The sequence below is a fragment of the Onychomys torridus genome, chromosome 15, assembly GCF_903995425.1.
Source record: "Onychomys torridus chromosome 15, mOncTor1.1, whole genome shotgun sequence".
Taxonomy (NCBI): Eukaryota; Metazoa; Chordata; class Mammalia; order Rodentia; family Cricetidae; genus Onychomys; species Onychomys torridus.
Window position 1 is genome coordinate 27392652 of NC_050457.1, and position 13533 is coordinate 27406184.

Sequence of the window (13533 nt, forward strand, 5' to 3'; positions counted from 1 at the left end):
TAAAGAAATTATGTTAAATTTTAAAAACTTTAAATCCCCAAATAAGATATAAAATCTCTCATTTAAATTGATATTGAATTAGGCCATTTAAGAACCTGCTATCTGTTCTGTCCAGGATGGTAGCCAGTAGATACATGTGCTGTTTAAATTTAGTATTAAATCAAATAAAATTTAAAATACCATTTCCTTATTCCATTTCAGTTCAAATGTTCAAATGCCACATCTTACTAGGGTTACCAAAGTGGATCAGTTATGGAACAATTCTACCGTGACAGAAAGTTCAACTGCACAGAACTTCCATGATTCAAGCTATGACTCTACAAACCATATACTAACAAACATGTCTGAACACAGAATTGACATTGTGGAAGAACTTGAATGATATGGCTTAAAAAGTTCATTTCCAGAAACCATTCAAGATTTAGGAATATAATAAATGAATGGCATGAAATAATGTATGTAATTGGAAAGACAGCATATTTGTTTTGGATATGATGTAAGGCACTTGATGTACAAGGTAATTTATAGAGTAAAGTAACTGTTAAACTGAAAATCCCCAAGACTTTTCTTCACAAAGCAAATGAGTACAAAATTACAGCGGACAATTACTTCAGAAAAGGACGAGTTAGTGTGTGCTGTGCTCCAGGAAGCTACAAAGAGAGCAGTTCAAACATCAGATTAAATTCAGACCGTCTTTTCTGTCATTCTGTTTTGTTTGAGACAAGGTCTCATACTGGCTCAGGCTGGCCTCTGGGAGTCAGCCTTAGAGGTTAGGGTTACAAGCGTGTGCCATCCCCTCAGGGTCTTAGGCTTCAAAATGAATGAGTGGCCACAGAGCCAATACAAAAACAGATCTGAATTTGACATAGGTCTGCAGATAAGACAGTATGGAATGACAGCTGCTAACTGATTCAAAAGAAAAACTAAAAGGACCTTAATCCATGAGAAGAGGGTATAAAGGAAAAGGAAGATCACCTAAAGCAAAATCTTCCCATACATAACAATGAAGACAGTTACCCACAGGAGACAACCAAGCCATCTGAATAGAAAGTGATGCACAATCAAATGGATGGACTGCTAATTAGAATTTAGGAAAAGCTACTGTATGAACCAGAGGTGACACTGGAGTTAAGAATCCTCTAATCCTAATGGAAGAAAAGTAGTCAACCCAGAAAAGGAACGTACTAAACTGACAACTTCCTAACAAAAATTAAATCTAGCCAAGCATGGTGGTCCATGTCTTTAATTCCAGCACTTGGGAAGTAGAAGCAGACACATCTCTTTGGCCATCCTGGCTTACATAGTGAGTTCCAGGCCAACCAGAGGTGGATAAGAAAAAAAAAAAAAAATCAAATCAAACAAACAAAAGAGAAATAAATCTACTTACCACTGGGTTGAATTTATCTCCCTGGTGTTTCTTAATTGAGCCAACATTCTATGAAAAGCAAAAGAAAACCAAAATTAACAAAAAAAAAAAAAAAATCAATCTTTATAACTAAGGGACATCTCTAATTCCTAATTTAACAACAAAAGCTGAACTGAACTTTAAAACACTGATCACTGTAAACTGCAACTATAATCAGCTAAGCAAACCAACATCCAGCTGTAGTGGACAGGGCAGCCTTCCCAAGTAGGGAACCACACTGGGTCTGCTGCTCCCTCTTGCCATTTACTGACAGAGGACACCTAGTACTCCTAAAGACCACAACAGGCAATCAATCATTCACTCACCAGCTACGTCCAGCCAAAAAGAACTCCCAGAACATGACTGGGCCACTGGTACACACTAAGTGAACTTTTAAAACCAATGATTGTACTTGCCCTGGCTGCTTAACCTTCTAGGACCAAAGAAGGAAAAAAGGGGGCATTCCAAACACAACCAGGCAGTTTTACTTAACAGGATATTAAAAAACAACAACAGCAACCAGTTGCCAGAACAGAATATGCACCAAAAGATACACAAGTGAGCCTGGAGGCAGAGAAGAAAAATCTAGTTAAATGAACACAAATTAGTGGTACAAAGCAATGAGTGTCTCTGCATCACATACAAATAGATACATACTCCATTCAAAAGAAGCCAACTATAAACTTTGTTTTTAAGAATGAGAAAGACCCTTTTGATTTATTTACGTTTTATTGAGTATATGAGAGTGTGTACCTGAGTAAGCTTAAGTGCACCACATACATGCAGGTGCCCATGGATGCAAGAGGGTGTTGGATCCCCAAGAAATGGAGTCATAGGTACTCGTGAGTTGTCCCATGTGCATGTTACAAACAGAACCTGGTCCTCTGAAAAAGCAGGACACACTCTTAACTGGTGAGCCATCTCTCTAGTCCCTTAGAAACTTTGTAAAGAGGATATGGGTAACCATCCATAGATTGCACTAGCAAAACCTGCCATGAAGAAGAAAGAAAGGAAGAGGAAGGAGGAGGGGAAGAGGAAGAAGATGAGGAGGAGAAGAAAAAGAGGAAGGAGGAGAAAGGAGGAGGAAGAATGACAAGAAGAAGAAGCTCCTCCTCCTCCTCCTCCTCCTCCTCCTCCTCCTCCTCCTCCACCACCTCCACCTCTACCACTAACCACCACCTCCACCACCACCACCACCACCAGCACCACCACTACCACCTCCACCTCCACCACCACCTCCACCACCTCCACCACCTCCACCACCACCAGCACCACCACTACCACCTCCACCTCCACCACCACCACCACCTCCACCTCCACCACCTCCACCACCTCCACCACCACCAGCACCACCACTACCACCTCCACCTCCACCACCACCACCACCTCCACCTCTACCACCAACCACCACCTCCACCACCTCCACCTCCACCACCACCACCACCAGCACCACCAGCACCACCACCCCTGGATGGAACCTAACAACTAGCTGGCTAAACTTTACCCAGAGTAAGGGGTGCATACTGCTCAAGGACAGAGCTTGCTTAGCACCCATCAGGCTCTGGGCTCAATCAATCTCCAGGTTGTCTGGAACAGCAGCCAGTCAGTCCTCTTACCCACGAGGCCACCCCTCTAGCCCTCAGTCCACTGATTTTTGCTAGATCTACTTCTAGTGCCTGTGATTTATATTCTTGGGTTTTTCTTAATATTAGTAACCAAAGCTCTTTTGTGTCTTCCTATAGCCTCATCAGAAGTCGAAATCTCCATATAGATTTTCAGTTTAAATGAAACCATCGAGTTTACAGAAAAAAATACTCTAATGGAAGAAATACTATCTGGCTTACTCTTCTGCTGAGGAAACTTGACAAATAATAGAAGAATCTGTGGATTCTCAACTTAGGAGGACTGACAGACACAATTTAAGGCACAAAGGCCTTCAAATGACTTTCCAAAGTCTTTCGTTCTACAACCACTACACTGACTATCCCAAAGAGAAAGTCAGTAAAGAGTTGTGTCAGGGTATTCTACAGTCCTAAGGAAGAAAGGGAAGTAAAGAAAGAAAACAGTTCAAACTTGGGAGGAGGACAGTGCAGAAAAGAAAGACTGTGGGTGAATTTCACCTGTTCCTATCACACAGTTGACTGGATTGTCAGCAGCAGGTTGATAAAAACTGGGCAAAGAAACATTTTATCCAGTCATCACAAATGTGTATTCACAAGGAACAAAGTTTAATCATGGCACTATTTCAAATCTACCACCTTCTCATTCAGTCTTGACAGGATTTTCTTCTCCATAAATAAGAATCCTGTGGCGCCGGGCAGTGGTGGTGGCACACGCCTTTAATCCCAGCACTCGGGAGGCAGAGCCAGGCGGATCTCTGTGAGTTCGAGGCCAGCCTGGGCTACAGAGTGAGTTCCAGGAAAGGCGCAAAGCTACACAGAGAAACCCTGTCTCGGAAAAAAAACAAAAAGAATCCTGTGGCAAGATTAACTTCTTTTTGTAAATGCCTTCAATTTTCTTTACTTTGAGTGTTTAAATCTATGCTAAAGTAATTCCTAATCTTTATTTCTATTAGTAATATGTAAGAACTGTTTTCACTTCTAAGATTCATCAAACATGATTTAGGAAGAGTCAATGAGAATAAAACTAGATGACTATATTGAAATCATGAGCAATAATATTAAAGCTATCATCACAGAGATAACTGGAAATACTTTTTTTTTAAAGTTTATTTATTATGCATACAAAAGAGGGCGCCAGATCTCATTACAGATGGTTGTGAGCCACCATGTGGTTGCTGGGAATTGAACTCAGGACCTCTGGAAGAGCAGTTGGTGCTCTTAACCTCTGAGCCATCTCTCCAGCCCGGAAATACTTTAAAAAAGAGAGCCAGGGGAAATTAGCTCAGGTTCAAACCTTAGGCTTAACATCTACAAGACCCTGAATTTGAGCTTGAGCACCACATTTAAATCAATTAACTGATTAAATTGTAATGGACAAAAAGAGTTTGACTATATGCTACATAAACAAGACATATTTTTGCCTCTCATGTTAAAAAAAACTTTCTTTGAAGAGTGCTTCTGTTCAATTATTATCAGACCACTATCCTGCTCCCCTTGACAGCAAAACCCCTCAAACAACTTGTCCATGTTTACTGTCTTCATTTATTCTTCCTGTTGTACTTTAAGATTTATTTTTTAAACTTGTGTATGTGTGTGAGTGTGTGTGTGCACGTATGCGTGTGTATGCGTGTGTGCACGCGCGCGTGTGTGTATGTGTATGTGTACGTGTGCATGTGTGTTGTGTGCGTATGTGTGCGTGTGTTTGTGTGTGTGCGTGTGTGTACACATGTACATACGTACATACATGAATGTCTGTAGAAGTTCAAAGATGGTGTCAGATCCCCTGTAGCTGGAATTACAGGCAGCTGTGAGCACCCAATGCGGATGCTGGGAACGGAACTCGCTCCTCTAGAACAGCAGTGAGCACTTTGCCACTGAGCCATCTAGTCCCCAACTGTTCTTCCTCCAACCTCAGCCCCATCGGTCCTGCCACGGCGCCTGGGTACACCAAATCTCTTTGCTTGTTGATGCTCTTTAAACCAACCTCTTAACACATAACATACACTTTATTCCTCATTTACATATACTCAAACCTACCCCGAGTAATCACTCAATTTCAATCTTTGAAGTATTATCTATTTTCCAAATACTAAGTACTCATGAAGCTAGAAGAAATATTTTTTAAAGTTTTTACCCTAATGAAATTATAAATGTTTGGCAACAGATGTGTTTAACCTGACTTAAAGATTATACAGTGCATCCACATCAGAATATCATATTACTCCATTAATATGTACAACTGTATGCTTTTGTGTAGCAGTCAAAAGTAATTTAATTGAAAATTTTCAAAATCGAATAAACACACTATGAGTGAATGCTATGTGGGCCCCAACTTGTCCCTCAAACTGGCTGAAGCCAGGGCATGATTAAAGATGGGTGTTGGAGAAACTAGCTGGAGGAGCAAGAGGAGAAAGGACAGAGTGAACCCCAATGTAAGGGATGACATGTCATCGCAGTCTTCCACAGGATGGAACAGGCGCTTGTTCCCCTCAACCTGCTCAGAAAACCACACAAGGTTACTCAGAACTCTACCTAGAGGATCATGAGAAGCTGCTTCTAGGGATGTAACCTCTTCCTTACCACCAATGCCTTGCTCTCCAATCTAGACCTCCCACAGCTAAGAAGTCATTGAGGCAAAAAAAGGAAGACAGTTGTTAGAGACACAAGTCCAGCCTCAGGGAAGCCTGATTCTTCCTAGTACTAATTCCCATGCCTGAAGCTAAGGTCAAGGGTGAGCTAAGAGAATACAATGCAGTCCATAAGCAATGCCAGTTGCACTAAAGTGGGTCCTTTTATAAACTCAAACTTGTACATCTAACTCTCCATCCAATAGCCACATTTAATAAGGGGACAAAAATGATTAAGAGAAAGAGTACTAGGCACAGGTTCAGGTGCTCAGGAAACAGAAGTAGGAAGAACCCAAGTTCAAGACCTACCTCGGCTACAAAACAAATATGGGGTCAAGATGTAAGTTAACAGTACTGTCTAAAGCAAAAATCTTCAAAAGATCCAGGAACACAGCTTAGAGCACTTGCCTAGCATATGTAAAGCCCTACGTTTGGTTCCCAGGGCTGCTGGAAAGAGAAAAGGAGAGAGAGAGAAAAGGGGAGAGAGTGGGAACCAAAGAGGAGGAAAGGTTAATGGATGGTCCTAGTTTTACAGGTTAATATAGCAGTAAGACTAGGAGAGGGGATTGGGAGAGTTTCAGTAGGTACAAGCATGGCTGCACAAGCATGAGGAGGACCTGAGTTCTGAGTCCAGCATCCAGGTAAAAAGACGGGGCCATGCACAACTTAACGCTGGTGCTGCACCGGGAGGAAACAGGAAGATCACCGAGGCTTAAGGGAATAAGGCAGAGTGATAGAGCAGGACACCCAACATCTCCTCGGGTCTCATGAACCCCGGAAGGCTGGCCCTGGAGTCCTCCTCTCATTCTCTTGCTCCTTTCCATGTTCTTCTGTTTATTCTCTGCCCACCAGCTCCACCTATTTCTCTCTCCTGCCTAGCTATTGGCCGTTCAGCTCTAAAACATCAGCTGTTTTAGACAGGCAAAGTAACACAGCTTCACAGAGTTAAACAAATGCAACATAAAAGAATGCAACACATCTTTGCATCATTAACTGTTTCACAGCATAAACAAACATAACACATCTTCAACTAATATTCCACAACATAGCACCATGTCTGCCTGCACATTGCCATGCTCCCCACCATGATGATAATGGACTGAACCTCTGAACTGTAATCCAACCACCCCAATTACATGTTTTCCTTTATAAGAGCTTCTGTAGTATGGTGTCTCTTCACAGCAACAGAAACCCTAACTAAAACAAAGCCCTACATTATATTAAACAACAGTAAAATATAACTAAGAAGTGCCAAAGTGAATGGAAAGCCATTATCCATAGGTCACAAAATCATATACCAAAGAAGGAAAATGGACTTTCTCCCTAAATATCAAATCACGTCTACATAAACAAATGCAACGTTCATTCTTGACAAAAAGTTTAGTAAATTAGAAACAGGACTATATATATCTTCAGTTAAGAAACTAACTTAACCATTAGTGTCACCTCCAAGAATAAAACAAACACCAGAGACACTGTCAATAATTTAAAAGGCTATTATTACTATAGAAACGTTGAAAAGACACCCCAGAATGGAGGAAGATGTACCTTTAAATAATATATCTGATAGTGAGTGGATTTGTAGCTATACTAAAAGAACTCTTAAAATGCAACAACAAGAAATCACAACATGGACAGAGATACAGTTCTATTAATAAGATATTTATCTAGCATAAAGCCCTGGTTTTAATTCTCAACACAACATAAACTGAACATGGTGGCATATGCCTGTGATCCCAATATTGGGAAGTGGGAGTGGGTAGATCAGAACAATCCTTGGCTACAAAAGGATATTGACCAGTAGTTAGAACTCCTGTCTCAAAAAAAAAAAATTTTTTTTTTTTTTTTTTTTGAACAGGGTTTTCTCCAAGGCGAACAAAAACCCAAAGCACATAAAGATGCTAGCATCTTTAGTCAGGAAAACACAAATCAGAACTCCAGTAACTCACCATTATCCAAGTAGAGGGATTATCCTCAAGACAGAAATAAATGCTAAGGAGGATGTGGAGAAACTAGGACTCTTGTACTTTACTGATGGTGATATAAAAATGGTACAGCCACTTTGGAAAACAGATTAGCAGATCCACAACATCAAACACAGTTACTATCGGGCATGGTGGCACACGCCCTTATTCCCAATACTTAGGAGGCAGAGGCTGGTGGGTCCCTTTGAATTTTAGGCCAGCTTGGTCTACAGAGTGAGTTCCAGGACAACCAGGGTTATGTAGAGATCCTCTTTCAAAAAACCAAAACCACAGTTATTATATGACAACAATTTAACAATTTCACTACTAGGTATGAAACAAAAGGACTAAAAACAAATACTCTCAAAAAAAAATCTATAGCAGCATTATTCAGTGAGCAAAATGTTGAAGCAGCCCAAAGACTTACCAATTAACAGATTCAACAAAATATCATGTCCATACAGTGGAGTATCAGGAAGCTATTTTAGAAAAAGATATTGTACTGGCATATGATACAGCAGGGATAAACCCTGGAAACATTATGCTGTGTTCAAGAAAACAACACATCAAACCTGTTTAGAACAGCTTCTCACTCCAGTGACTTCACCTTTCTCTAAAAATAGTAATAAGCCCATTCCACGCCTCTGTGCAAATAGTAAGGCAGAGTCTGTGGCTTGGGAAGTAAATGTGTATAACAAGCAGCCTGCCCAACAGATCAGCCTGCTTTCAAGGCTGGTCTCCCATCTGAAAGGGTGTTTCCCATATCCACTGTAGAACCAACCGGTAGCAGTAACACTGTTGCAGAGCAGAAGCAAATCCACCATCTTCTCTCTATATAGTATGTTAAGACCAAAAGACAGTTCCTGTGGAAGGAGCTGCAAATAATCAGAACACTCTCTGCTGTGGATATCGCTCTGTGTAAATAAAGTTCTGATTGGCCAGTGGCCAGGCAGGAAGTATAGGCGGGACAAGAGAGTAGAGAATTCTGGGAAGTAGAAGGCTGGGGAGAGACACCGCCAGCCGCCGCCATGAGAAGCAACGTGTAAAGACACTGGTAAGCCACAAGCCATGTGGCAAAGTATAGATTAACAAAAATGGGTTAATTTAAGATAGAAAAGGTAGATAACAAGCAGCCTGCCACGGCCATACAGTTTATAAGTTATATAAGTTTCTGTGTGCTTTCTTGGTTGGGTCTGAGCGACTGTGGGACTGGCGGGTAAGAGAGATTTGTCTTGACTGGGCCAGGCAGGAAAACTCTAGCTACAAATGGCGTCCAACGTGTTGGCAAGAGTTTCCACCTAAAACCTGAGGAAAAAGATCCTAAGACAGAGCTAAAAACAGCTTCCTAATTGTCTCTCTCAAGTTAGCGGCAGCCTGCCGGTTTGAGCTACTATGGCGGGTTCCTGGCGGGTTCGTCTGACCCGCAGTGTGGTGGGAATGAGGAGTCTACAAGTGACACTTTACTCTGCTGCAGGGTGGATTTAGCCTTTGCTAGTTTAAAAAAAAAAAAAAAAGATTTCTGGGCTATGCGCTGCTTTGATAGAACTGCTTCTGATAGTTGATGGTACACATGGCCCCAGACCCAGAGCTGGCGAAAACTGTACCACCACCATGTTGGGAAGCTGAGGTGGGTGGAGCCAGCAGCCACAGCGGCGTTTCAGTCTTACAAAGGTGGATATTACACAGAGAATCTGGTTTGTCTTGTCTTTGGAATTTTTAACTACAGAAAAAGATTTGATTGTAAAAGCTGTTGAGTTAAACAAGTATGTAAATTTTAAAGGTACCTTGACTTCAAAATTTAGATATAAGGATATGTTGCTTTGAAAAGGAGTCTCTGCTTTTGTTTCCACAGAAAGCCAGAGGCTGTGGATTTGTTCCAGATTAAGATATATCAGGTTTGATCAGCCAAGACCACCTAAAAGGTCTCCGATGACACCATGGCCCAGATGATCTGACATCCAGAATGTTTTCAAGGCAACTGGCTCAGAGGTTCACCCTAATGAACTACTCCATAATCCTAAAATTTTCTTTGTGTCCCCATAAGATGCAGCGCCCCCCTCCAGCAGGAAGTAGTAAGAGAAACTATGTCCACATTCCCAAAATTATCAAGCTGGCTTTGGAAATGAAATTGGCTCACTCCTTCTCTAAACCCAGACATATTGCTAAAAAAAAAGGTTAAGAGATTCTTATGTCCCAAATCAGAAGAGCCCTCTGGTGTGGGACAGAGAAAAACCAATATTTTTCTTTAAAGCAGTTTGATTATAAACGAGATCTCTTTCTAAAGAAGAAAAGGGGAAATGATACAGATATAAAGGATAAAAGGGTAGATTAAGGAACTTACTTCTAAAGAGCAACAACTTGTTTAAAATGTTTTACATTGATATAGATTTTAGTCTATTGATACAAACTTAAAGTTAATTTTGTTATACTATGTATATATTTCTACTGTGTTTAAGGTATTATGTTTGTATAGCTCATTTAAAATTGTAATGGATAATTAAAAATAGATTAATAATTAATCATCTGTGATAATCATACTCATAGCCATGTTAGTTAAGTCTTCTGGGTATCCATAGAGATATTTCAGATAGATAGGTAATCTTCAAATACTTCAAAGACCTTCAGAATATGGCATTTAAAATATTTTTTAAAATTTAGACTTTCTGGACAGTGAGACATGTCTGTTCCTGGCAGCACCAATTTACTTCAGAGAGGAGGATGGGCACTGAAGACACTTCATATGGAGTTTATCTTCACCTTGGCAAAAATAGCCATTTGGGCAAGAAACTGTTCTTGCCTGGACTGCTCGATCAACTGGACATGCAGGACCCATAGAAAGGTGACCACTGAACTTTGCTTGACAAAATGGTCCTTCAGGTTCCTGCTTCACAGAGGAAACTGCCAGACGTTCTACAGGACACTGAGAGAAGTGATTGAGAGATTCTAGCCCTATGGGCTGAAGACAAATGCCCCAACTTTACAAAGGAACATTAGGTGACTCTCCAGGCTGCCAGCTGTCTCTGTCTACCCTGCAAGACTCCCGAAAGTAGCTTGCATCCTTCTCCCAGTTCTCAGGTAATATTATATCCTTCTGAGGTCTTTGATGTGGTTGAAGACTAGATAGTTATAATTTCCTCAGTTAGGATACAAGATAAGTTAGATATAAAACCTTAGACTCACAAATATAAGATAGATAGGATATCTTCTTTAATATTGTAACTGTAATTCTTGCTTGATAATTGTTTTGTTATATGTAATTGTACTATGTAAAAGTTAAAACCTTCCTTAAAAAAAAAAAAAGAAAAGGGGAAGTGCTGTGGATATCGCTCTGTGTAAATAAAGTTCTGATTGGCCAGTGGCCAGGCAGGAAGTATAGGCGGGACAAGAGAGTAGAGAATTCTGGGATGTAGAAGGCTGGGGAGAGACACCGCCAGCCGCCGCCATGAAAAGCAACATGTAAAGACACTGGTAAGCCACACGCCATGTGGCAAAGTATAGATTAACAAAAATGGGCTAATTTAAGATAGAAAAGGTAGATAACAAGCAGCCTGCCACGGCCATACAGTTTATAAGTTATATAAGTTTCTGTGTGCTTTCTTGGTTGGGTCTGAGCGACTGTGGGACTGGCGGGTAAGAGAGATTTGTCTTGACTGGGCCAGGCAGGAAAACTCTAGCTACAACTCTCATTGAAGAAAAATATCAGACAGAGATGCACCTGAATTCCTGAACACTTTCTAATTATTTGTTTTAATTTCTTCCTGAAACTAACCCCCTTCTAGGCCTCGAGTGTCCACAAGACCAATTACATCCTTCATACAATCCCATTTTTCTAGTTTCTGCTTATTTCATATAAAGGGTCAGTCACATTGATAGTGTTATACCAAAACTTCTGAACTTAAAATTTAGAAAAAAGAAAACTCAAATATAAGAAAAATCTATATAAGTATCCTCAATTATTTTGTAAACCACTGTCTCTACCATTCCATCCACACTAAAGGACTCAACACCCCTAAGCTTTGTACCAGAAGCCATGTAAATGCCAAGTGGGTGTAGCAGCCTGCTTTTAATTTCAGTGCTCAGAAAGTACAGACAGAAAGTACAGGAGACCTCTGGAACAAGTTGGCTATCTACACGCCTTATTGTTCAGATCAATGAATAAGGTGAGAAATAATCAAGTTAAAATTACAGATACCAACCTTGGGCCTCTCCATGCACACGCACCTATGTGCACCCACGTACATATGATGCAATTAGATGCGCACATTCCACACAAACGAACATGGCAACTCAGGGAAGGAGTCAGAGAGCTGTGCAACCACGAGAACGAGAACTTAGATCTAGCACCTAGCTATCAAGTTGGGTGTTCCCTGAATGCCTGTAACTCCAGCTCTCAGGTGCAGAACACAAACAGGAGAATTACTGTGGCTTTGGGGCTTCATTTTAGCCTAGAAAACATGAGCTCTAGGTTCAGGGAAATACCCTGCTCCAAAGGAACAGGCAGGGAGTGACAGAAGACATTAAATGTTTAAAAGTAAAATGGAGAGCAGAGGAAGATATCTAAACCAACCTCTGCCTTCCCCTGTGCTTGAAAAAATACACACTGGACACACACATACACCACATTCATGTTCAGAAACAAAAAGAACTGTTTTAGGCTATCCATCCTAATAAACTGCATTTTAACAATCTTCTAAAATGGGCCCCTTTGATCTCCCCACTCCCATGTGTGTGCAGTACACACAATGGCACAGTGGAGGTCAGAGATTAACTTTCAAGAGAGGTTCTCTCCTTTACCATGGGTTCCAAAATCAAACTTAGGTCAAGTTTGCATAGCAAGTGCTTTTATCTGCTGAGCCATCTCACTGGCCCTGAAATAGTTTTTTATATGCATTGATTGTCATTACTAAAAACCTTTATTAATTGATTAATATCACTGGCCCTGAAATAGTTTTTTATATGCATTGATTGTCATTACTAAAAACCTTTATTAATTGAGTAATATTAACATAGGCATCTTAGAAGTGTGACTCAATTGAGTAAATGGAAGTTGCCACCATTTCTACAGTTTAATCAAAAGCTTTAAAAACATGTTTGCATGAAATCCTTTAAAAAAAAAAAAAAGAAAAAGAAAAAGAAATATAGGGGCTGGAGAAATGACTTAAAGTTTAAGAGCACTGACTGCTCTTCCAGAGGTCCTGAGTTCAATTCCCAGTAACCACAGGGTGGGTCACAACCATCTGTTATAAGGTCTGGTGCCCTCTTCTGGTCATACATGCTGTATATATAATAAATAAATAAATCTTTAAAAAAAAAGAAATATATTGTGTTACTTTACAGGTGAATAATATTTATGTTAAATTGCATTTAGTAACAAAATTTCAAAGCAGATATATTTTATTTACAAATGATTTGCATTTTTGCAGAACTCTTTAAAAAATGATAGATTAAATTAAATAGTAATATAGCAAATAAGAGATCTCTTAAGAGTCAAGTAGTAGTAATTTTGCCAATTCAGTATTATCTTTTGTTTTGTTTTGTTTTTGTTTTTGAGACAAGGTTTCTCTGTGTAGCTTTGCGCCTTTCCTGGAACTCACTTGGTAGCCCAGGCTGGCCTCCAACTCACAGAGATCCGCCTGGCTCTGCCTCCCGAGTGCTGGGACTAAAGGCGAGCGCCACCACCGCCTGGCCAGTATTATCTTCTTTTCTTTTTCTTTTTTTTTTTTTTGGAGCTGAGGATCGAACCCAGGGCCTTGCATTTGCTAGGCAAGCGCTCTACCACTGAACTAAATCCCCAATCCCCAGTATTATCTTCTTAATCTCAGTATTGTTTTTGAAGAAAATTATAGAATTTTTTTTTTTTGGAGCTGAGGATCAAACCCAGGGCCTTGTGCTTGCTAGGTAAGTGCTCTACCACT

General features: G+C 40.4%; 1 protein-coding gene across 7 annotated transcripts in view; it reads right to left on the bottom strand.

Annotated features, from left to right (window-relative positions):
• Erbin (erbb2 interacting protein) overlaps positions 1 to 13533 on the bottom strand; it is a 107917-nt gene that overhangs the window by 78142 nt on the left and 16242 nt on the right. The window contains exon 1 of one of the 7 annotated variants that reach the window (XM_036207212.1): positions 1388 to 1437. The exons of the other annotated variants lie outside the window; for them this stretch is intronic. The gene's annotated coding sequence lies outside the window, so the exon portion shown is untranslated. Of the gene's footprint in view, positions 1 to 1387; positions 1438 to 13533 lie in introns of those variants that run through there. 7 annotated transcript variants of the gene reach the window in all.